This window comes from Saimiri boliviensis, chromosome 3 (genome assembly GCF_048565385.1).
Source record: "Saimiri boliviensis isolate mSaiBol1 chromosome 3, mSaiBol1.pri, whole genome shotgun sequence".
Lineage (NCBI taxonomy): Eukaryota > Metazoa > Chordata > Mammalia > Primates > Cebidae > Saimiri > Saimiri boliviensis.
This window is the reverse complement of record NC_133451.1, coordinates 164,508,725-164,531,553: the sequence shown is the minus strand read 5'-3', so window position 1 is coordinate 164,531,553 and position 22,829 is coordinate 164,508,725. Positions and strand designations below refer to the sequence as shown.

At 36.1% G+C, this 22,829-nt stretch overlaps 1 long non-coding RNA gene across 5 annotated transcripts in view; it reads left to right on the top strand.

Annotated features, from left to right (window-relative positions):
- LOC141584074 (uncharacterized) overlaps positions 1-22,829 on the top strand; it is a 375,324-nt gene that overhangs the window by 336,952 nt on the left and 15,543 nt on the right. The window contains exon 1 of one of the 5 annotated variants that reach the window (XR_012517014.1): positions 19,212-19,920. The exons of the other annotated variants lie outside the window; for them this stretch is intronic. This is a non-coding gene — a long non-coding RNA (uncharacterized LOC141584074). Of the gene's footprint in view, positions 1-19,211; positions 19,921-22,829 lie in introns of those variants that run through there. 5 annotated transcript variants of the gene reach the window in all.

Here is a 22,829-nt window from a genome sequence, read left to right as displayed (position 1 = left end):
ACAGGAGTCATAATAAGCCACTCTTTAAAAATAAATCATGTATTGTTATGATTTTATTTCAGGAAGTGAATTTCAGTTGTAAATTAATTTATTCTGCCACTGTTTGTTGTGTACCACTTCCCCTTCAGACACCATGCTAGATAGGGATCTGCAGTGAATGGAACCCAGGGTTCTCTAATGGAGCTTCCAGTCTAGCTGACAGGAGGGGTGGGAGGGGTAATGAGAATCATCACATGAGTAAACATGTAAGTTAATATACTGTTCCAAACTGTGGTAAGTGAAGTGAAAGGAAAGAATAGAGTCCAACCAGAGAGAAGAAAAAGAAAAGCTCATTTGGATTACATGAGTCAGAATTTGAGAAGTTGATGCTTAGGTGATACTTGATGATGATTAATCATAACCAGTTAGGCCGGGCGCGGTGGCTCAAGCCTGTAATCCCAGCACTTTGGGAGGCCGAGGCGGGTGGATCACGAGGTTGAGAGATCGAGACCATCCTGGTCAACATGGTGAAACCCCGTCTCTACTAAAAATACAAAAAACTAGCTGGACATGGTGGCGCGTGCCTGTAATCTCAGCTACTCAGGAGGCTGAGGCAGGAGAATTGCCTGAACCCAGGAGGCGGAGGTTGCGGTGAGCCGAGATTGCGCCATTGCACTCCAGCCTGGGCAACAAGAGCGAAACTCCGTCTCAAAAAAAAAAAAAAAAAAAAAAAAATCATAACCAGTTAGAAAAATTTAGTGTGAAATTTAGTTAGGTAGAGGGAAGAACTTTCTCGGAGGCCCAAAGTCAGGTAAAACTTCATATTATTTTATTTTCTTTCAGGAACTATAAAATAAGAAAAGATTGATGAACATTAAGTAGAAGAGTGAGATGGTCATCTTTGCATTTTAAAAAGATCTCTTGCTGTTGCTGTATGGAAAATGAACTGGAGCAGGGTAAGAATGGAGCTGGTTCATGCTAATGATTGTGAAGATGAAAAATAAAGTAACTAGGGAAATAATTTACTAAGAAGAAGGAATAAAGAATCTTCCAAAATTTTATAATTAGTACATAGAATTAGTAATGTAGTACTATTCATTACTACATTCAACCCATAATTACAATGCTCAGTCCATAATCTCACCTGAGGGGTACAATATCACAACTAGAAACTTTTCCAGGCAACCTCTTGCATGACTTTTGAGTTCTTTCCTTTTGCCTCTGGCCTCTGCACTTAACTTTTCCTGCAGAAAACCCTCCTCTCTTTAATTATGAGTTGAAATCTTTTTTTTTTTTTTTTTTTTTGAGACGGAGTTTCGCCCTTGTTACCCAGGCTGGAGTGCAGCGATCTCGGCTCACCGCAACCTCCGCCTCCTGGGTTCAGGCAATTCTCCTACCTCAGCCTCCTGAGTAGCTGGGATTACAGGCACGCGCCACCATGCCCAGCTAATTTTTTGCACTTTTAGTAGAGACGGGGTTTCACCATGTTGACCAGGATGGTCTCGATCTCTCGACCTCGTGATCCACCCGCCTCGGCCTCCCAAAGTGCAGGGATTACAGGCTTGAGCCATGAGTTGAAATCTTAACCATCTTTTAAGTTTCAATTTAAATGCATCCTCCTCTAAAAGTTTGATTCCCGCTACCAAATATTTTCTCTTTTTTGACTTTAGCTCTATTGCACTTAATTTTAAATGTTTATGTCATTTTTCCGTTGAATGCAGGCCGGAATTTACTTGTGTAATATACCAGCCCAGATTCTATTAACCATTGTAGACCCAGGGCCTGGCACAGTGTCTGAAGGAGAGGTGGTGCACAACAAACATTGTTGAAATGAATTAATTTCCAATTGAAATTCTAGTCCTGAAGCATAATCATCAAAGTACATGGTGGCTTATTATAATTCCTTTTTTTAAATAAGCCATTCTTCTACAGTCAACTCCCCACTGTGCATCTTCAATGGTGTCTTGGTAAGTATTTATTAATTTACATTTGACTTTCAACTTAAATGACATTTAAAATTTATTTTGAAAGTGGTTAACTAGGATTTACTCATTTACTTGGATAATATGAGCTGTTTTCTTACTGCCATTCTGAAAGAAAATTTGTATAGATAAAACTGTGTTAAAAATAGCACAAACTCATGAAACAAAAGTATTTAAATATTACTTCCCATCCTTAGATATCATCTAGTTAAGTATCAGTTAAATTGATGCCCTTTTGTGAATTTATCATTTTACCACTCTTAATGCCTTTAAATCTGTTTTTATTAAAGTAAACAGTTCAACTGAATCATTAGAGGGACTACATGCAAATGTAGTTATGTAGTGTTGTATAATGTTACTTAATGTTTAGGATGAAATCAATATATGTTTAAGAAATTAAAAAACAAAGAATGAACAACCAGTTGTATAATAGAAATAATGTAAAATACGTTGTATTTAAAGTAAAATTATTTTTTTAATTCAGGAAGATGCGATCAAATGCATGCTACAAGCGTTTCATATTAGTTCTTAAGGACTACATCAGCTAAGTGACACATCAGTAGAAAAAATATTTTGATGGTTTGTTTGGGGTTTGTTCAGTCTCATCTAAGCACCACAAAATTTCCCACAAAAAAACTGCCCTGAAGTCCACTTTTATAAGATTAACAGTGAAACTTATAGTGTATTTCCAGTTCTCACATTTTCCTTAAAATTTGTTGAACTTATAAAAGAGATAGTGCTCTTATTTATTCAGTAATAAGTAAGAAAATGAATAACAGGCTTATTTAGATCTCTTTAGAATTTGTTTTGTATACATAGTATTTGTAACAAATAGTTGTCCATTTCATAATTTCTAGTTATAATAGTTTTTACCATTCAACTTTGTGATTTTATAATGGCTAAAACATAGCAGCCCTCAGTAGGGTAGGAAAAGAACCAGCTATTTAGTGGAATGAGGGTTGTAAAAAGCAGTGTACTAAGTCACATGATTCAGATCTCTTCTTGGTTCCCTCACTCCCAGGTATGTAATTGTGAATCATGTTTTCTATAATAACATGCCTTAGGAAGTCTTATTTTCTTCACTTGTCGGTAATCATATTGATGGATCAATTGACTGTATTTTTTTTTTTTGCCCTCCCTTTCCCCAGATTGCTTCTAATTATTAAAAAAAAAAAAAAATCACAGAATTAGCATTCCATTTGGTAGCTAGTAATGCCTCAAACCATGTCAGTGAACTTATTTTTGCTTTAAAATTATGGTTATCACCAAGTTTTATTTTTATCTAGGCTGATTGCAGATTAGTGTATTTGGAGAAAGGATTAAGTATTTTACCTGCTTGCACTGGACGTACGTAAAGAGAACTCATGGATGGTATCAGGTGATAGATAATTAGTTTGGCACCTTACCAGAATGAGGTCCAGCCATGAGTATTTTATTACTTACTAACACAAGTGAGCATTCAGCTTTTGGGTCACCTCAGATACCTAAAAAATAGCTGTTCTGGCACATTTACAACTTGGTGAACAAATTTATGCAATTTTAGGTCCCTCTGCTGATTTACCTGGAAAGGCCATTATGTAAGATAATGAATTTAACAGATGAAAATCAGTGAATGCATTTGCACAATGTCACTTTATATTATACAAAAAGATCTGGCATTTCCTCACTTAGGCAAGTTCATCTGTGATCTGCGTATTAGAGAGGTGACCCTTACTTTGGGATTGAAAACTTCCCTTGGTTAATTCTTCCATTAATATTGCATATATTTAACTTGGATATTTTAAAACTGAGTCAAGTGCATGTATTAGCCAGATATCATCAAATTTTCAGGTTAAAATGATAGTTAATGATGCAAATGCAGAAAATATTTTTTTCCATTATTTGCACTTCAAAAGCTAGATGAAGCTCTAATTAGAGCATTTCTTAATTGGGGTAAGGATTGCACATGGGTTGGAACGAAGAAGGGAAGCGGCAAGTAGATTATCTTTTCTTCTTTTAATGTCTACATGTTCTGGAATGATGACGTAGATTATTCATTTAAACATTCTAAGATTCATCAGTGAAAGTAAGCTAACTAGGCAGTTTGTGAGAGGGAGAAAATGGAAAAAGACCATAGAAAAGACTGACTAAGAAATAAACTGAAATGAGTCAACTAATAAAATATTCAGAAGAAAATAACTAAACAGATACAGCAACAGAAACTGAAAATCAGCAAATGCAAGAAGATAATTAAGAGTAGGCACATAGAAGAGATTTGAAACAGACACTTGAAGACCCCTTGTAAAAGTCTAGAAAGAACAGAATGAAAGGAAAAGAATGAGACAAAAAGTTGAAATTTTAAGAAGACAGGTTCAAATTACTTTACTAAAGAGTGGTTTTATTCGCAACATGTGTGGGTATGGCTGATCATCCTGTGATAGTCTTAGCCACCTTGTTGATGTAAAAAAAATTAGATTTATAAGCACTTGGATATCTTTTATATTAAAATCATCTCTGAATGGCATTCCTAATTTATTATTTTCAAATCATTATAAAGTTAACAGTAAGAGTGAGCAGTCAAGGAGAAAAACTGGGATTTAAATCTTGGCTTTGACACTGACTGTCTCAAGATATTTATCTTCCTATGCTTCAGTTTTCTCACCTGAAAAGTAGGTAGAATGATATCACTTGTCTCTTAAGATTTGTTGTGTGCTTTAAATGCATTAACACATGTGAAGTTCTTGAAAAACAATGCTTTTGATATAGTAAGTGTTAGATCTAAGTCTTAGGATTATTATGTGTGGATGATGTGTTACAAAACAGTATACATTATTGTTTTATTCTCCAGAATGGAATAAATTATTTTCTTCTTCGTAAGACATCTCAAGGAATGTATATGTTGTAAGGTATTTTCTTGATTTTCCATCATGTTTATGTTTTGAAATGAGGGGCAGATGGTTTCAAAAAAATGTTTAAGTGATAACGATGAAAGGGCAATCATTCTGAGGAGGTTTTTTTGGCTATAACTAGAACAGAGGAGATGGTTTGGGGTTGTCAGCATACAGTTTTCATCTGTTAAACTCTCTGAGCTCAATTTGCTTGACTTTAAATCTCCTTGCCCAAGAGTGGTCAGGGAAGAAGCTGGGATTGAGTTTGATTAGAAATTGAAATAAATCTGCTGAAAATCTAAAATTTGTGTTGCTTGATCACATTTCTTCTATAATCTAACATTCTTTGAGGAGTGATACTAGATGATTAGAATTGCTGGTTTATAGAAACAGCTGGCATGGGTTTAACAGTTTAAAACTGCACTGAGAGCAGAAACCAACTTCACATATGTTTTAACTTAATCACATATGAGTTAGCTTAATCTACTGCTATAAGTTCAATTTATTTGGAAAGAGTTAATCAGAAGTCATGATGCATTCATGTGTGCAGCAGTGATTGACCATAGCACCAATTGTCAGAGAAGTGCATTACCGAGAAAGTATGCTATATGCAGTTTCTGTTTCTGGAATTCTACATGTGACTAGCAGTAAAAAAGTTTTGCCTTTTTCCCACAACAATAGTAAAAATGGCATGACTGTTGACACTACTGTCTTTGCTACTACTGCTTTCACCCAACCAACACTAGAACGTAATAGCCTTGGTTGGTTAAGTGGATTCTGTGACAGACTTATGTTAAGTGCATTTAAAATATAATTTCACGTAATCCTTACAAAAACTCTGAGGAAGTCACTAACAAGCTAGATTTATAAAAGTAAAGATCAAAGCTATTAAATTATTAATCCAAGATCATCCCCAAAGTAATAAATAGAGTTGGGATTTGAACCCAGCTTTGTAGGATGACAAAACCATATGCCTTTTCTATGTTCTTACCCCTTGTTTTTTTCCCATAATTTTTTATTCCAAAGGTCTTTATAATTTCCAATGTTGGAATTATTTATAGGCCTGAGTCAGGATATTTCTAAAAAGCAACACATATGACCTCGGAATAAACTGAATATACTTTGTTGTTGTTTTTTTTTAACTGAGTCTCACTTTGTTGCCCAGGATAGAGTGCAGTGGCACGATCTCAGCTCACTGCAACCTCTGTCTCCTGGGTTCAAATGATTCTCATGCTTCAGCCTCCCGAGTAGCTAGTACTACAGGCGTGTGCCACCATGCCCGACTAATTTTTGAATCTTTAGTAGAGATGGGGTTTCACCATGTTGGCCAGGCTGGTCTCAAAGTCCTGACCACCTCAACCTTCCAAAGTGCTGAGATTACAGGCATGAGCCACTGCGTCCAGCCCTGAATATACTTAGTTTTAAATTTATGTTTATGTACTAATATAATTGAATGTGTTTAGCCTTCTGAAAACTCATTACATTGTCCTTAAGATTCCAAATAAAAATATTTCTTATTTGTGTATGCACAGGGGAAAACTTCTGGATTGGCATCAGCCGAACGATTTCACGTTTGGGAATCATCACATGACACCACAGTGACTTGGTTGCTTCTTGCTGTAGATTAAATCCATGCTTTTTATTAGAGGAGTTACTGAAAAAAGATATGTCTAAACTGACTATGCCTATGTTAGACTACACTCTCATTTGTTTCTATCATAAGCTGAGAAATGTGCTTCTGTGGGAAATAATTTGACTCTAACTCACAATACGCATTGTTTTTAAAGAGCCTAGAATCTTTGTGATTTTCATAATATGAGGTTGATATGCATGATAACATTTTTTGAAAATAAAAATCTGGCTAAATTTTAAAAGGTGAGACGATTTAAACGATAAGTAAGACTCAGGCAGTGCTTACTCTGTTCCAGGTATTGTTCTAAAAAGACATGCATTGAATTCCCATAGCAATGCTAAAGGAGGCACTATAATGATTCCCATTTTGTATATGAGAAAACAGAGGCCCAGAGAAGTTAAGTAACTTGTGCAAGGTCATGTAGCTAGCCAGTGTCGGAGCCGCAGTTTGAACCTAAGCAGTCTAGCTTTAAGACTCCATGCTTTTAATTAATATGCCACGCCTTGTGTTTTGTGTGCTTGTTTGTTAGTATCTCTCTATGCTATGCTGTGCTCTGCCATGCGAGAAAGGGTTAGTAATACTTCTTTATACTTTTCTTCGGAACACGCTCTGTTTAGCATCTGCATCTTGATACTATCTTTTTCCATAACGCTACTTCAAGTTTTAAAATATTACTTTGAGTTACTTTTTATTTTAAATATTACATAGGGCCACTTCTCCTTCTTTTTCTATTCCTAACCCACTCTGCATAAATTATTGATTGATAGTAAATATTGAATGGTAAACCAATCCCTAACGTGGAGATGAAATGGGGGAATATAGAAAAGGGCTTTGAATATTCTACTCTCATCGGCAAAACTTTCTCTATTGCGAGTTACAGACCTCACAGCCGCTTTCCCTGTTGTTACTGTTAGATTTTAGAACAGTCTTTGTTTTGATTTGATGGTAGTCACTTGTCATTTTCTGGCTTTCTGTTTAGAAAAGTCAGATCAGGTCATCCTACTCTCTGCCTAGACAAAGAGGATGCTGTATAGACATCGAGGTATTCCAGTTCATGTTGCAGTTACTTATCGTTATAAATTAATTAAAAACTTACCCAGTTATGATATGAATTTCCAAGTAGATGTGCCTAATAACAAAAATAATAATAGAAACCAACTCACGGGTTGTTCTGAGAACAGAATGAGCTAATCTATATGAAGCATTAGAGCAGTATGCAACATAGCCCTCAATAAATGGTGGCTGTCATTATGATCATTGCTGTTGTTTTGGGAAGTGGTGCTGATCAAGTGACCAATTATGTTGTTGCCTATGACCGATTTTCAAATTTTTAACAATGAAATAGATACCTTGGTATTCTGGATTAAATATACATATACATATATATAAATATGTATATATTTATAAATATATACATATTTATATATAAAATATATATAATATATATTATATATTATATTATATATAAATATATATATTTATATATAATATAATATAATATATATATTTATATATAATATATATATATTTATGTATATATGTATATTTTTAAATAGCACTTAATTTTCATAATAGCACATAAACTTATGCTCCACACAGGTTAATAAAGACTTATTAAGAATGTAGCATTGCCATTACAGTAAGGGAAATGATAATAAACTCATATGAACAATAAACACAGTATGAAAGCATGTATGATTAAATTCTCTATGGTGTGGTCTAAGTATTGTGTGGTATTCAGAACAGAAAAAGCTCAACTAAGGTTGAAGTATTCAGAAAGAATCTAGTCATAGAAATGCTGAGACATGAAGGTTCCTTTAAAAAAAAAGAGTCTGTCTAGTAGAGAAGGAAAAGTATAAGCATACATCTCTACACAGAAATAAGCACAGTATACTTATGGAATAACTAGTAAATTATCTTTGATGTTTATGCCTTTCTCGTTGCTTGTCATAGGCACTATGCAAAACTTTTTCCCATGAATGAGGACATAATCATTTTCAAACAAATCCCAGATCATTGTTTCTGTCAAAGTCAATGTTACTTTCTAAGTAAATGCTGAAACTAATGACTTTCTAATGATATTTCTACAGACTTTACTCATTTAAATAATCTCATGGCTATTAAATTACTACATTGGATCTGGCAGATAAAAAAAATCTGTGTTTTCCTTTACAAACTTGTTCGTATCAAAAACTGCCTCTTCAAAAAAGGATAATGACCTCAGGGTGTAGTGATCACGTTGTCCCATTCTAAATAGATCTGTGTTTCTCACTCATAAATTGAAAGGGCAGGGTGGTAAACCTAACTGCAGAAAAAGTCGTATCACATTCTGAAATAGTCAGGCTGGCATTCATTTGAAGAAAATGTACAGAAAAGAAAACACAGAAAAACATTCACAAATGAGCGGAAAGATTACAAGTAGGTTGCTTTAGATAGATGGATACCTTCCTCTCTCCCCCTCTTCTTCCTCCTTGCCACCTCCTCTTCTTCCTTCTTGTCTTTCTTCTTTGTGGCTAATATGAGTTAGTATTACCTGCACGCATACCAGCTTTTTTGTCAGAGGTTAACCCCCACAAAACATTCCCTAGCTAGATATGAGAATTCCTCAGGTTGTGCCATAATATGTGATCAACAACCAACTCCCAACCTGCGCTGCTCCGGCATCTTGCCTTGCCATTTTTTAGGGAGAAGACTATTCACGCTTGTGAATCTGGCATTTTCCTGGAAAAGCTGTCTTCCATCATTAGTCACCAGAGTGATCATCACCTTGGATTTAGAGAAAGAAACAATGCTACCCCTTGGGATAGGCCCGTTTTCTGTAATTTCCCACACATTGAGACCAGTAGTAATTTTTGACAGGGTTTACTGAAGGTTAAGGAATAATGGAGAGAAGCTACAACAAGAGTGTAACTGACAGTTGTTGGCCAGGCTCAGATCCATGTCTTGCTACCACCACACTGTCTCCCTGTGGGAAGGGCTGCTCACCTCCCATATCTGAGACTATTTCAACTGCCTATAGGCCAAACTATTCTAAGTTCTTTTTCAGTTTAAGATTTGCTGCCTAGATCTTCATTTTCTGTCATAAGATGGATCTCTTTTCAGTATTTTTGGCAACAGAAATTTCATTCTCTTATATTGATAGGCCTTTTTTGGGGGTGAGGGTGTGTATCTGGGATAGTTGTAGGTACCTCATCTCCCTCAAGGAAACGTGCTCTGCCTCTCTGCTTCTTGTGAGGCAACCTCACAGTAGGCCAACACGTTTCTGAGTTAGTTGGTCTAATAAAAACCACAGGTGGCAAATAATTGTGTCCAGGTTAGTCCAGACAAAGCTGAGCCCCTCTTCCATCAGCTTTTTCCAAAGATTAAAACAACCTTGGTATCTAGACTCAGGTTACTTGATACGTATATTCATATATTTTATTTATTTATTTTTATATTTCTTTTATTATTATTATTTGTAATAGAGATGGGGTTTTACCATGTTGCCCAGGCTGGTCTCAAACTCCTGAACTCAAGTGATCTGCCAACCTCAGTCTCAGTGCTGGGATTACGGACATGAGCCACCATTCCTGGCCTATATTTGTATATTTTAAATAATCTATTTTTAATTGAAAAATAAACTTTGTATATATTTATTGTACACAACATGTTAGGATACCACACACTGGGTAATTTATAAACAATAGAAGTGTATTTGGCTCATGATTCTGCAGGCTAGAAAGTGCAGGATTGAAAAGCTAAATCTGGTTAAGGACTTCTTTCTACATTATCCGTAGCAGAAAAGACAGAGAGAGCAGAGAGAGACAGAGACAGAGAGAGAGAGAGAGAGAGAGAGAGAGAGAGAGAGAGAGAACCAGAGATTAAATTTACAGCTGTAAGCCCTTTTATAACTGGCTTTAATTCATTCATGAGAATCTTCATTATCTAAACACTTATTAGGACCCACTGCAAAACTTTGTTGCACCGGGAAATTAAGCTTCTGCCACATGTTTTCTGGAGGACATATTCAAACTGTAGCATACAGATAAGTGAGATCATGTGGTATTTATCTTTCTGTGGCTGGCTTATTTCACTTGGCATAATGTCTTCCAGGTTCACAGGTTCACCCATGTTGTTGCAATGACAGTATCTCCTTCTCCTTCTCCTTCTCCTTCTCCTTCTCCTTCTTCTTCTCCTTCTCCTTCTCCTTCTCCTTTTCTCCTTCTCCTTCTCCTTCTCCTTCTTCTTTTTAGGATAAATGATATTCCATTGTATATATATTATCAAATGATCTGTTGATGGACACTTCAGCAGATCCCATATGGTGGCTGTTGGGATAATGGTGCCGTGAACCATGGGAGTGCAGATATGTGTTTGAAACACTAATTTCATTCCTTTGGGGACATATGTATACGCAATAGTAAGACTGCTGGATCGAGTGCTGGTTCTATTTTTAATTGTTTGAGGAACCTCCATACTGTTTTGTGTAATGACTATCTTAATTCATATTCCTATCAACAGTGTGAAAGTGTTTCCTTTTCTCCACATCCTCACCAACTCTTGTTATCTTCCTCTTTTGGATAGTAGCTATTCTAATAAGTATAAGGTGATATTTCATTATGGTTTTAATTTGCATTTCTCTGATAAGTAGTAAAGTTTTACTGAATTCCGTTTTTAGTTCTAATAATTTTTTGGTGTAGTCTTTAGGATTTTCTATATGTAAGATCATGCCATCTGCAAACAGGAACAATTTAACTTGTTTCTTACCAGTTCGGATGTCTTTTATTTATTTCTGTTGCCTAACTGCCCTGGCTAGGACTTAGAATATTTTATTGAATAAAAGTAGCAAGATGTAGTCCCAGCTACTTGGAAGGCTGAGGCAGGAGAATCGCTTGAACCTGGGAGGCGGAGGTTGCAGTGAGCCAAGATTGCACCACTGCACTCCAGCCTGGCACCTGGCGACATAGCAAGACTCTGTCTCAAAAAAAAAAAAAAAAAAAAAGAGTAGCAAGAATGGCCATCATTGCCTTGTTACTGATCTCAGAGGAAAAGTTTTCAACTTCTAACTGTCGAACATGAAGTTAACTGTGGGTTTGCTACATATGGCCTTTATTGTGTTGGGGTGCATTCCTTCCATATTTAATTTATTGAGAATTTTTATCATGACATATTTATATATATATTTTTATATTTTCTTACTCCAAACAGAATTTGAGGCAGCTTTAAAAATATGGGCAGTATAAAGTAAAGTAAGAAATCAGACTTGAAAAACAATTATAGAAATAAGGAATAAATAAGAGAAATAGGGAAAGTAATTGCAGATATACATGCTGGAAATTCCTCAGGTTAAGCCACAAATTTTGTCATAAACTTTCTAAAGCAGACATGACTGTCAATTACTGAGGTCTTAAAGGCATTACTTACTTGAACATTTCTAAAGAAAATCCTGAGTAAGAAAGGAGTAACACAGGGAACGTAGAAAAGCTTATTAACATCCTAAAAGAAATTTACCATTTCAAATATTCCCCCGCCATCAACACTTTAGTCCAAGACTCAATCATCTCATACCTGCACTACATAAAACTGCCTTCTAATTAACCTCCCCTCTTCTGCTCTTACAGCTCATTATTTATATAGCAGCTTTTCAACAGTGTCTTTTTCAAAACTTCAGTTAGATCACATCAGTTTTCTTCTTAATGGGAAAGCCTTCTATGGCTTTCTATTATGAGAAGAATAAGATCTAACTCTACTTTGCCTCAAATACCCTGTCTGATCTAGCACTGGCTTATCGCTCCAGCACTGTCTCCTACCTCATTCCCCTCGTTCACTCTGCGGCAGCCACACTGAGCTTTCCTTGGTAGCTGCAACATGCCAAATTTGCTTTTACTGCACTAAGCTCCTGTCTTCATACAGCTTATCCCAAAGCCAAGGATACTTATTTCAGTTTTTTATTGCGATAGCACCCACTTTCAGGTACCCATGCTTTCCAATTTTCATCTGCTGCATTATAAACCACTCCAAGCCTAGTAGCCTAAAAAACAATGATTTATTTAACTCAAGAATGTGTAATATGAGCAGATTTTATCAGGGAAGGCTTGTCTCTGTTCCATGCAGTATGAGCAGAAAAAACCTTTGACAATTTTACTATGGGTGCCAGGGTATCATTATGTGTGAGACGAGTCTCTTACAGACAGCAGAAAGATGGGTCTTTTTTTGTGTTAATTCAATTTGCCACTCAGAGAAGTTACAATGTGTCTTCTACATACGGGCAACACAGAGCTAAGTCTGATTCTGGCCTGAGAAAGCCAGAGTGGCCTCCACGGTACGTGTCTGCACCAGCATCAACTGGCCTGCTGGGAAATCACAAAGCAAGGGATTCATTGGGTAGATACCAGCCAATGGGAGAGGGAGCTTCTGGATCCCTGATGGAAGCAGAAGGGATTAGAGGAGAGTATCTTCAATAGAATGGCACCTGTCTGGGTCAATGGAATTGTGGAAAAGATTCTCCCTCAAGATTCATTCACAAGAGAAAGAGTTAGCTGTGGATATCAGTCAGACTTAGAGGATGAGATGAAAGCTTCTTAGTGTATCCTCCATCTATTCCTTATGAGTTGTGAGGGCAGGAAAGAATGTGCCAGACAGAGACAAAGAGAAGACGCTCAGTATTGTCACCTCCTCTACCCACTTCAGACTTTTAGGCTTCTGGCAAGCAGGAGACCTAAATGGTAAAGGGGGAAGATTTGCATTAAATCAAGTTCCCCATTCTGATTAATACTTTACAGTGGAATTTCAACTTGTGAATTGATACTGTGTGAGAGTTTATTATCTAATAAAAGGGGAAAAATCATGAACCCACCAAAATTTTCATATAGGAACAAGAAAAAAACCCCACTGAATAAGTTTTGAAGAAATATGATAGATTTTTTTCGAGTTGAAATTTTTTAAAAGACAGTATCTTGCTTTGCTGCCTAAGCTGGAGTGTAGCGGCAAGATCTTAACTCACTGTACCCTTTAATTCCCAGACTCAAGCAATCCTCCCACCTCAGCCTCCTGAATAACTGGCACTACTGGTGTGTACCAACATGCCTATCTAATTTTAAATTTTTTTGTAGAGATGGGGTCTTGCTACATTGTCCAGACTGGTCTCAATCTCCTGGCCTCAAACAATCCTCTCACCTCAGCTTCTCAAAGCCCTGGGATTACAAGTGACAGCCATTGTGCCCAGCCAAAAAGTTGCATCTTAATTATAAGTACGTGCCTGCAGCAATTGTCTATTGGTATATCAAAGACAATCATTTAAATAAAAACAATTTAATAAGTTCTCAATTGGCTGAGCCTTGCACCAGCTCACTTTTGTTGCATTTATCTTGGGGAATACCTGGGGCTCAGCTGAGATAGCTAAAATGGTTGAGCTTCTGTATGTGATTTTTCATCCTTGAGTAGGCTAGAAAGGGCATTCTCACCTAGTGGTGGCAGCTTCTACGACTGCAATGCCTAATATGCAGTATGCAATTGCTTATCAAGTCTCTATTTATGTTACATTTCATGATATCCCATGATATCCCATGTTGTGATTGCCAGAACAGTTCATCTAGCTCAGTGAAGTCAATAAAAGAGGCAAGTATACAAGAATATGGATACTGGGGACATGTTACTCTGGGGATCATTTCTCTGGCAATCTACCACAATCTACCTTCTGGTCCCAATGATTTTTACCTCTTCCGTAGGTGAAATACACTTGCCTCCTTTTAAGCCCAAAAGCCTTATCAGGTTTGAAGTTCATAATCTTGTGAATTGCATCAGGTCCAGAACTAGAAAAAGCAACTTGGGTGTAGCTACTTTTGATTCAGAGATGATGTGTGAATAAAAGAGACATGTAATCTCCCCTACCGCTACTTCCATTCATGGTAGTAGGTGAGAGAGGAGCAGGAGAACCATAAAAGACTCTTCTGTTTAAATTAGGAAGGAATTAGAGGAACCTAGCTGTCACAGGTTCATAGCAACTCTGAAATCTAGCTGAGCATTTGGTGTCAGGATTTCCTACTCTGAACACAAGCAATGTTTCTTACTAGAGCTCAGTTTGCTCCGAGAACAATTTGCTGACTGCAGCTCAGTTTCCTCCCTCCCGAGTTCTTGAATCTGCCATCTGAGAAGACCTTCCTGGTTCACAAGAAAGACCCTTGCTTACCATTGAATAGTTTTCTAAGTCTCATTCCTGCCTATAGAAAAGTTGGGGGCCCAGACATCTCTTTTCATTTTGAACTTTCTCTGTCTTTTAGTTTAAACTGACAATACTTTCATTTAACCCATTCTCTTAAAAACATGGAGGATTTTCTATAAACCTTATTGGTATTTGCTCCATTTCCCACAACCATATTCTTTTTTTTTTTAAAGAATATTCTACAGTAAGCAGAATAATGACCTCTCAGATTTCTGTATTTTATAATCTCACATTTGTAGATATGTTATGATACATGACAAGGGGAATCAAGGTAGTTGATGAAATTTACCTTGCTAGCCAATTGACCTTAAATAGTGAGATTATCCTAGTGGGCCCAGTGTAATCACAAGGATTCTTAATCGTGGAAGCAAGAGGCAGAATAATAAGTGGCAGAGTGATGCTACGTGAGAAAGATTCAACAGACCTTTGATAGCTTTGAAAAAAGAAGGTGGCCATGAGCCAAGAAATGTGGGCAGCCTGTAGAAGCTGAAAAAGGCAAGAAAATAGATTCTTCAGAAATAATCACAGCTTTGCTAACAACTTGATTTTAGCCCAGTGAGGTCAGTCTTGAACTTCTGACCTCTAGAACTGTAGGATAATATATTATGTTGTTTTAAGCCACTGTTAGCGGTACTTTGTTACAGTAGCAGTACCAACTAATACATTCATCTGCATTTGGACAACACCTTTAAGCTACCTAGAAACTCTTTTGCTCCAGTGCCAACTACTATGGCTCAGTCTCTTACATTTAGTTATCAGAAGATGTACTCAGATGATTTCATATCAGCATTGATGATGATAGCAAAGTACTGAGAAGAACCCACATGCTCATTATTAGTGGAATGGATAAATAAATTCTAGAGTGTTCATACAAAAAATATGTATTCTCAAATAACATTGGGTAAATATCTATAGAATTATCATTAGGAAAAAAGCAAGCTCTCCTAGAAAATATAATTTCTGAATCCTTTTCCATAAAATTCAAAAATGGTACGTTTTCAAAAGTACTGACACATGTGTTTTAAAGATGTGAAGAAAAGAAAGAGACACAACAAAAACATTTCAAGCCAATATTTCTGATGAACATCGATGTGAAAACTCTCAATAAAATACTGGCAAACCAAATTCAGCAGCACACCGAGAAGCTTACAGACCATGATCAAGTCAGCTTCATCCCTGGGATGAAAGGCTGGTTTAACATACACAAATCAATAAATGTAATCCATCACATAAACGGAATCAATAACGAGCCGGGCGTGGTGGCTCAAGCCTGTAATCCCAGCACTTTGGGAGGCTGAGGCGGGTGGATCACGAGGTCAAAAGATCGAGACCATCCTGGTCAACATGGTGAAACCCCGTCTCTACTAAAAATACAAAAAAAAATTAGCTGGGCATGGTGGCGTGTGCCTGTAATCCCAGCTACTCAGGAGGCTGAGGCAGGAGAATTGCCTGAAACCGGGAGGCGGAGGTTGCGGTGAGCCGAGATCGCGCCATTGCACTCCAGCCTGGGTAACAAGAGCGAAACTCCGTCTCAAAAAAAAAGAAAAAAAAAAAAAACAAAACGGAATCAATAACAAAACCACATGATAATCTCAATAGATGCAGAAAAGGCCTTCGATAAAATTCAAAACCCTTTCATGCTAAAAATTCTCGATAAACTAGATATTGATGGAACATACCTCAAATAATAATAGCTATTTGTGACAAACCCACAGACAATATCATACTGAATGGGCAAAAACTAGAAGCATTCCCTTTGAAAACTGGCACGAGACAAGGATGCCCTCTCTCATGTCTCCCATTCAACATAGTATTGGAAGTTCTGGCCAGGGCAATCAGGCAAGAGAAAGAAATAAGTGGTATTCATATAGGAAGAGAGGAATCAAATTGTCTGTTTGTAGATGACATGATTATATGCTTAGAAAACCCCATTGTCTCAGCCCCAAATCTCCTTAAGCTGATAAGCAACTTCGGCAAAATCTCAGGACATAAAATTAAAGTGCAAAAAATCACAAGCATTCCTATACATCAATAGGAGAGGAACAGAGAGCCAAATCATGAGTGAACTCTCCATCACAATTACTACAAAGAGAATAAAATACCTAGGAATACAATGTACAAGGGATGTGAAGGACCTCTTCAAGGAGAACAACAAACCACTGCTCAAGGTAATAAGAGAGGACACAGAAAATGGAAAAATATTCCATGCTTATGGATAGGAAGAATCAATATAATGAAAATAGCCATATTGCCCAAAGTAATTTATAGATTCAATGCTATTCCCATCAAGCTACCATTAACTTTCTTCACAGAATTAGAAAAAATTACTTTAAATGTTATGTGGAACCAAAAAAGAGCTTGTATAGTCAAGACAATTCTAAGTAAAAAGCACAAAGTTGGAGGCATCACACAACCTGACTTCAATCTATACTACAAGCCTACAGTAATCAAAACAGCATGGTAGTGGTACCAAAACAGATATATAGACCAATGCAATAGAACAGAGGCCTCAGAAATAGCACCACACATCTATAACCATCTGATCCTTGACAAACATGACCAAAACAAGCAATGGGGAAAGGATTCTTTATTTAATAAATGGTGTTGGGAAAACTGGCTAGTCATATGCAGAAAACTGAAACTGGACTCCTTCCTTATACCTTATACAAAAATTAACTCAAGATGGATTAAAGATTTAAATGTAAGACCTAATACCATAAAAACCCTAGAAGAAAACTTAGGCAATACCATTCAGGGCATAGGCATGGGCAAAAATTTCATGACTCAAACACCAAAAGCAAGGGTAACAAAAGTCAAAATTGACAAATGGGATCTAATTAAACCAAAGAGCTTCTGCACAGCAAAATAAACTATCATCAGAGTTAACAGGCAACCTACAGAATGGGAGAAAATGTTTGCAATCTATCCATCTGATAAAGGTCTAATATCCAGAATCTATAAGGAACTTAAACAAATTTACAAGGAAAAAAAAAAACAAAACATCAGAAAGTGGGCAAAGGATAAGAACAGACACTTCTAAAAAAAAAAAGACATTTATGTGGCCAAGACACATGAAAAAAACCTCATCGTCCCTGGTCATTAGAGAAATGCAAATCAAAACCACAATGAGATACCATCTCACATTAGTTAGAATGGTGATTATTAAAAAGTCAAGAAACAACAGATGCTGGAGAAGATATGGAGAAATAGGAATGCATTTACACCGTTGGTGAAAGTGTAAATTAGTTCAACCATCGTAGAAGGCCATGTGGGGATTCCTTGAGGATCTAGAACCAGAAACATCATTTGACCCAGTAATCCCATTACTGGGTATATACCCAAAGGATTATAAATCATTCTATTATAAAGGCACATGCATATGTATGTTTATTGCAGCAGGATTTACAATAGCAAAGACTTGGAACCAACCCAAATGCCCATTAATGTTAGACTGGATAAAGACAATGTGGCACATATAAACCATGGAATATTATGCAGCTATAACATAGGATGAGCTCGTGTCCTTTGCAGGGACATGGATAAAGCTGGAAACCATTATTCTCAGCAAACAAACACAGGAACAGAAAACCAAATACTGCATGTTCCCACTCATAAGTGAGAGTTGAACAGTGAGAACACGTGGACACAGGGAGGGTAACATCACGCACTGAGACCTGTCGGGGGCTGGGGGGCAAGGAGAGGGGTAGCATTAGGAGAAATACCTAATGTAGATGATGACTTGATGAATTCAGCAAACCACCATGGCACGTGTATACCTATGTAACAAACATGCATGTTTTGTAAACGTATCCCAGAACTTAAAGTATAATAAAAAACTAAAGAAAATAAAAAATAAAAATAATAAATAATAAACAAAAAATTAAAAGAAAGAGAAAGGTTTGCTCAGAGTTCATTATAGTATGGTCCCTGGGGGAAATGTGATCAGTGGGAGGTATTGGTAATGTTCCACTCCTTAAACTAGGTGGTGAATTCATAAGTGACCATTTTATTATTCCTTAAACTATGCAATTATATTACATCAGCTTGTTGTACATCAAATTTAAATAAAAATTTAAGAATTAAAAGGAAAATAAAAAATAGAAAAAATATGCCAAACGGTTTCCAAAGAAAACTGATGTAGCAATGTTGCTATTGAACAAATAAAGGGCATTGTTAGGAAATAACCAGGGGTCCATTAAGCATAATAAAAATAACAATTCACATAGACGATATAATATTCTGCAGACTAATTTCTTATTTATTTATTCTTAAAATTCTCCAGTGAGTGAGAGATACTGATGAAATTTGAGATTTATAGTCCTTTTAGAAAACCAAGTGATAATTTTTTTGTTGTTCTCAAATTACTTTGGTGGTAGCAATCATGTATTAAGAGAGACACATAAGAGATGGTGTCTCTCTTAATATATGGAAATTCTTTCTCTCTATATATATAGAAATATATTTAGTAGAATATTATCATGCTAATTAATACAATTGTATAATTTTAAGTAGTTCATTCTGTGAAGACATTTTGAAATGGGTAAATTCATAGTGATTACAGCTGAATACAATATGTATTTTCCTACTAGTTACAAAACAAGAATTAATAACCAAAACATAATGTCCTATCATAACTTACCCTAAATTTTTTAAAAAGCCAAATAGGAATACTATTTTGAAGACTTAGTAAGGCATAATGGGAAAAAAGAATGCAGGAAAAGATATTAAGATTCTTTTAATATTAGTTTTTAGAATAAAAATTTTAATACTAGAAAAAATATCGATTTCATACTGAAGACATTTCTTAGGGCTTAGTGTGGACCTCACTTATTTCAAAAAACAGGAATTGGATAAAAGATATCAAATAAATGAGGCAACGAGATTTTGGAGATCTTTAAGACTAAGATTAAAGTTATATGTCACATTTGAATTTTTTCCTAAATGGAAGCCCGATGATAGATGAAATTACCCTCCCCACCCGAGACTCCTACCACCTTTCTGCTTGTTTTCTTTGTGCTGTGCCATCCAGACGTGTAAAACCGCACTAGGAGCCAGATGAAAAAAAACAGACTGCAGAGGAACCCCCAATCACAGAGATGATGAGACTAACATCAAGGGGGAGTACTGTTCCCACAAAGAGAAAGCGCCGGACGTCACCAGCGACTTGGGGTCAGACTAAAGCTTTCACAAACAGCAGAGGAAAACCTGAAGAAAGCAGGACAGCTTATGGTAGTGATGGTGATGGCTATCACGATTAAAGTGAGTGTTTCCGGAGTTGGGATAGAAGTAAAAGTTTCACACATTGAGCATATAAAAACAAAACAAAACAAACAAACAAAAACAAAACAAAACAAAAAAACTAGCACCTAATGTAAGGCACAAGCAACTGTGACTTACACTAGGATATGGGAGAACATTCAGAAGCACGTGGTTCTCCATCACTGAACAACCTCTGGGGAGTTCTTTGCATGCTGACTCATCATCATTGCAGCCCCAACACACAACCAACAGCAGGACACATATTAGACACTTAGTAAAGACTTGTTGAGTGAATGGTTGATAGTGCATACGAATAAGTAAATAATAATGAAAGGAAATGACTTTCAAAAAGAAGTTGTAATTGCATTACTATTTTGAAACATCACACATTTAAATATTCATTATTCCTAGTGCTGCTAGAACTTTATTGCTGTTCTGCTACTGGCTTTAGGTATTATCTTGTGCAAGACACCTAATTCAGGCAAGAACCAGCCTTGGCAGGTTCTTAGGACTATTTTTCCCTGCACTTCTAATATCTTACACCTCTTGACTCACTTGATCTCCTTTTGGGGAGTTTAAAGTTTAATATGTATGACTTTACTTGTTTATTCTATCCTTAGGTGGGAACTTATTTAATAATATTGCCATTTTCTATTTATAAAAACTTATAAGTTAAATGGACTTGACCAGATAAAGCATGCTAAAAAGGAATATGACTAGACTTCACAGTGAACATAAATCTGACTAGCACCTAATGTTGTTCTGTGATTTTCCTAGATTTTTGTTCTTTCTTTAGAAAAAGAGCATTTTCACAATTTTCTAATTAATAAAGTGATATAGGCTCTATTCGGAAAACAGAAAAGAACAAATAAAAATGTGCTTAGACTTCATCACACACAAATAACTACTTTTAGGGATTTTGCTATAGCTTTTATTGGACTCTATCTTTTTTTTTTTTTTTTTAAAGACAAAGTTTCATTCTTGTTGCCCAGGCTGGAGTGTAATGGCACAGTCTCTGCAACCTCTGCCACCTCCCAAGTTCAAGATACTCTTGTGCTTCAGGCTCCCAAGTAGCTAGGATTACAGGTGCCTACCACCTCACGTGGCTATTTTTTTCTTTTTTTTTTTTTTTTTTTTTGTATTTTTAGTAGAGACAGAGTTTCCCCATGTTGGCCAGGCTGGTCTCGGACTCCTCAGGTCATCCACCTGCCTCAGCCTCCCAAAGTGCTGGGATTACAGGTGTAAACCACCGTCCCTGGCCCTATCTCTTTATATATTTACACAATGTATATTTTTGTACAAAGGGCTTTCTACTTTTATTTAGCAATGTGTCAGCAATGTTTTCATGTCATTACATTTTTAAAACTTGTGAGTAATGCTGATTTTTAAACACTGTAATAATATTTAATAATAGTAAATTATAATAACTACAAAATTTATTTTAGTCAATCCCCTACATTTGAACATTTAAGATGCTTTCGGTTTTCATTATTATCAATTATTATTACATTTGGAAACAAATTTTCTGTACATTAGAAATTATTATAAAAATATTGATTATGATGTTTAGGTATACATATTATGAGTACATACAAGTTGCCCTTTAGCCTTGTATTTTGTAAAAATCTGTTCTTTATTTTTGGAAGGCCAGATTTTCAAATGCTTATCTCAATATCATTTCTGGCTTATCTGAACTTGGACATGAGGAATGATCATGTAATCTTAAAAGTTGCAACTATATCTTCATGTTCTTTTTTCTTTTTCTCTTTGTCCTTTTTTTCTCTTCACGTCTTTTTTTTTTCCCCCATAATTACTTATGAGAAATTGGGCTAGGCACTGCACCAAAGGGAAATAATTACAAATATAACTCTTGCCCTGAAAACCATTTACTCTCAACCATTGGTTGGTCATCACCAGTCATTTCAATGAACTTCATAATAATTTTGTTTTCTGTCCAAGGAAAAGGCCACTTGGAATTTTTGTTAAAATTATATTCAATGTGTTATCTAATAACGGAAAGTATTGACATCCGTAAAATCCTGAGCCTTCCTATCTGTTCCTGAATCTATTTATAAGCATAATATTATATTATCTATAAACATCATTTTTGAATATATTCGGGTCATGTAAGCAAAATGTTTCCATTTCCTTCTTTAGGCCCTATAAATAAATTGTTAATAACTCTCAATTATGGTATCAATTACTCAGTGCTTTGTAGAGACAAGACATTGTGCTGAGCATTTTGCATGAATAATTTTTTGTTTTGAGATAGAGTTTCACTGTCTCCCAGGCTGGATTGCCCTGGTGCAATCTTGACTCACTGCAACCTCTGCCTCCCAGGTTCAAGCAATTTTCCTGCCTCAGCCTCCTGAGTAGCTGGAATTACAGGCACCTGCCACCACACCCCGCTAATTTTTTTGTATTTTTAGTAGAGATGGTGTTCACCATGTTGGCCAGTCTGGTCTCTACTCCTGATCTCAGCAATCCACCTGCCTGGGCCTCCCAAAGCATGAGTAATTTTATCTAACCTTTACAACAACTACATGAAGAAGAAATAATCGTATTTTGATACACAGATGGGGAAATTGAGGCTCAGAGAGGTTATATATCTTGCCCAGAGCAATATACCTAGCAAATTGCAGAAGATTTTGAGATCAAGCTGTTTGAAAAAAAATTCTAAGTTAACTTTTTATTAAAGTATAACATATGTAGGGAAATGTACAAAATAATAAAGGTATAGCTCAATGGGTTTCTATAAAATAAACATATGCATGTAATGAATACACAGAACATTACTGGTATCCCCAGATACCTCTCTTAGGCCGTCTGGTTGTCATTAATCCCCTTGAGGATAATCAGTAGTCTATTGTTTGTCACTGTAAATTAGCTATGCTTTATTTGGAAATTCA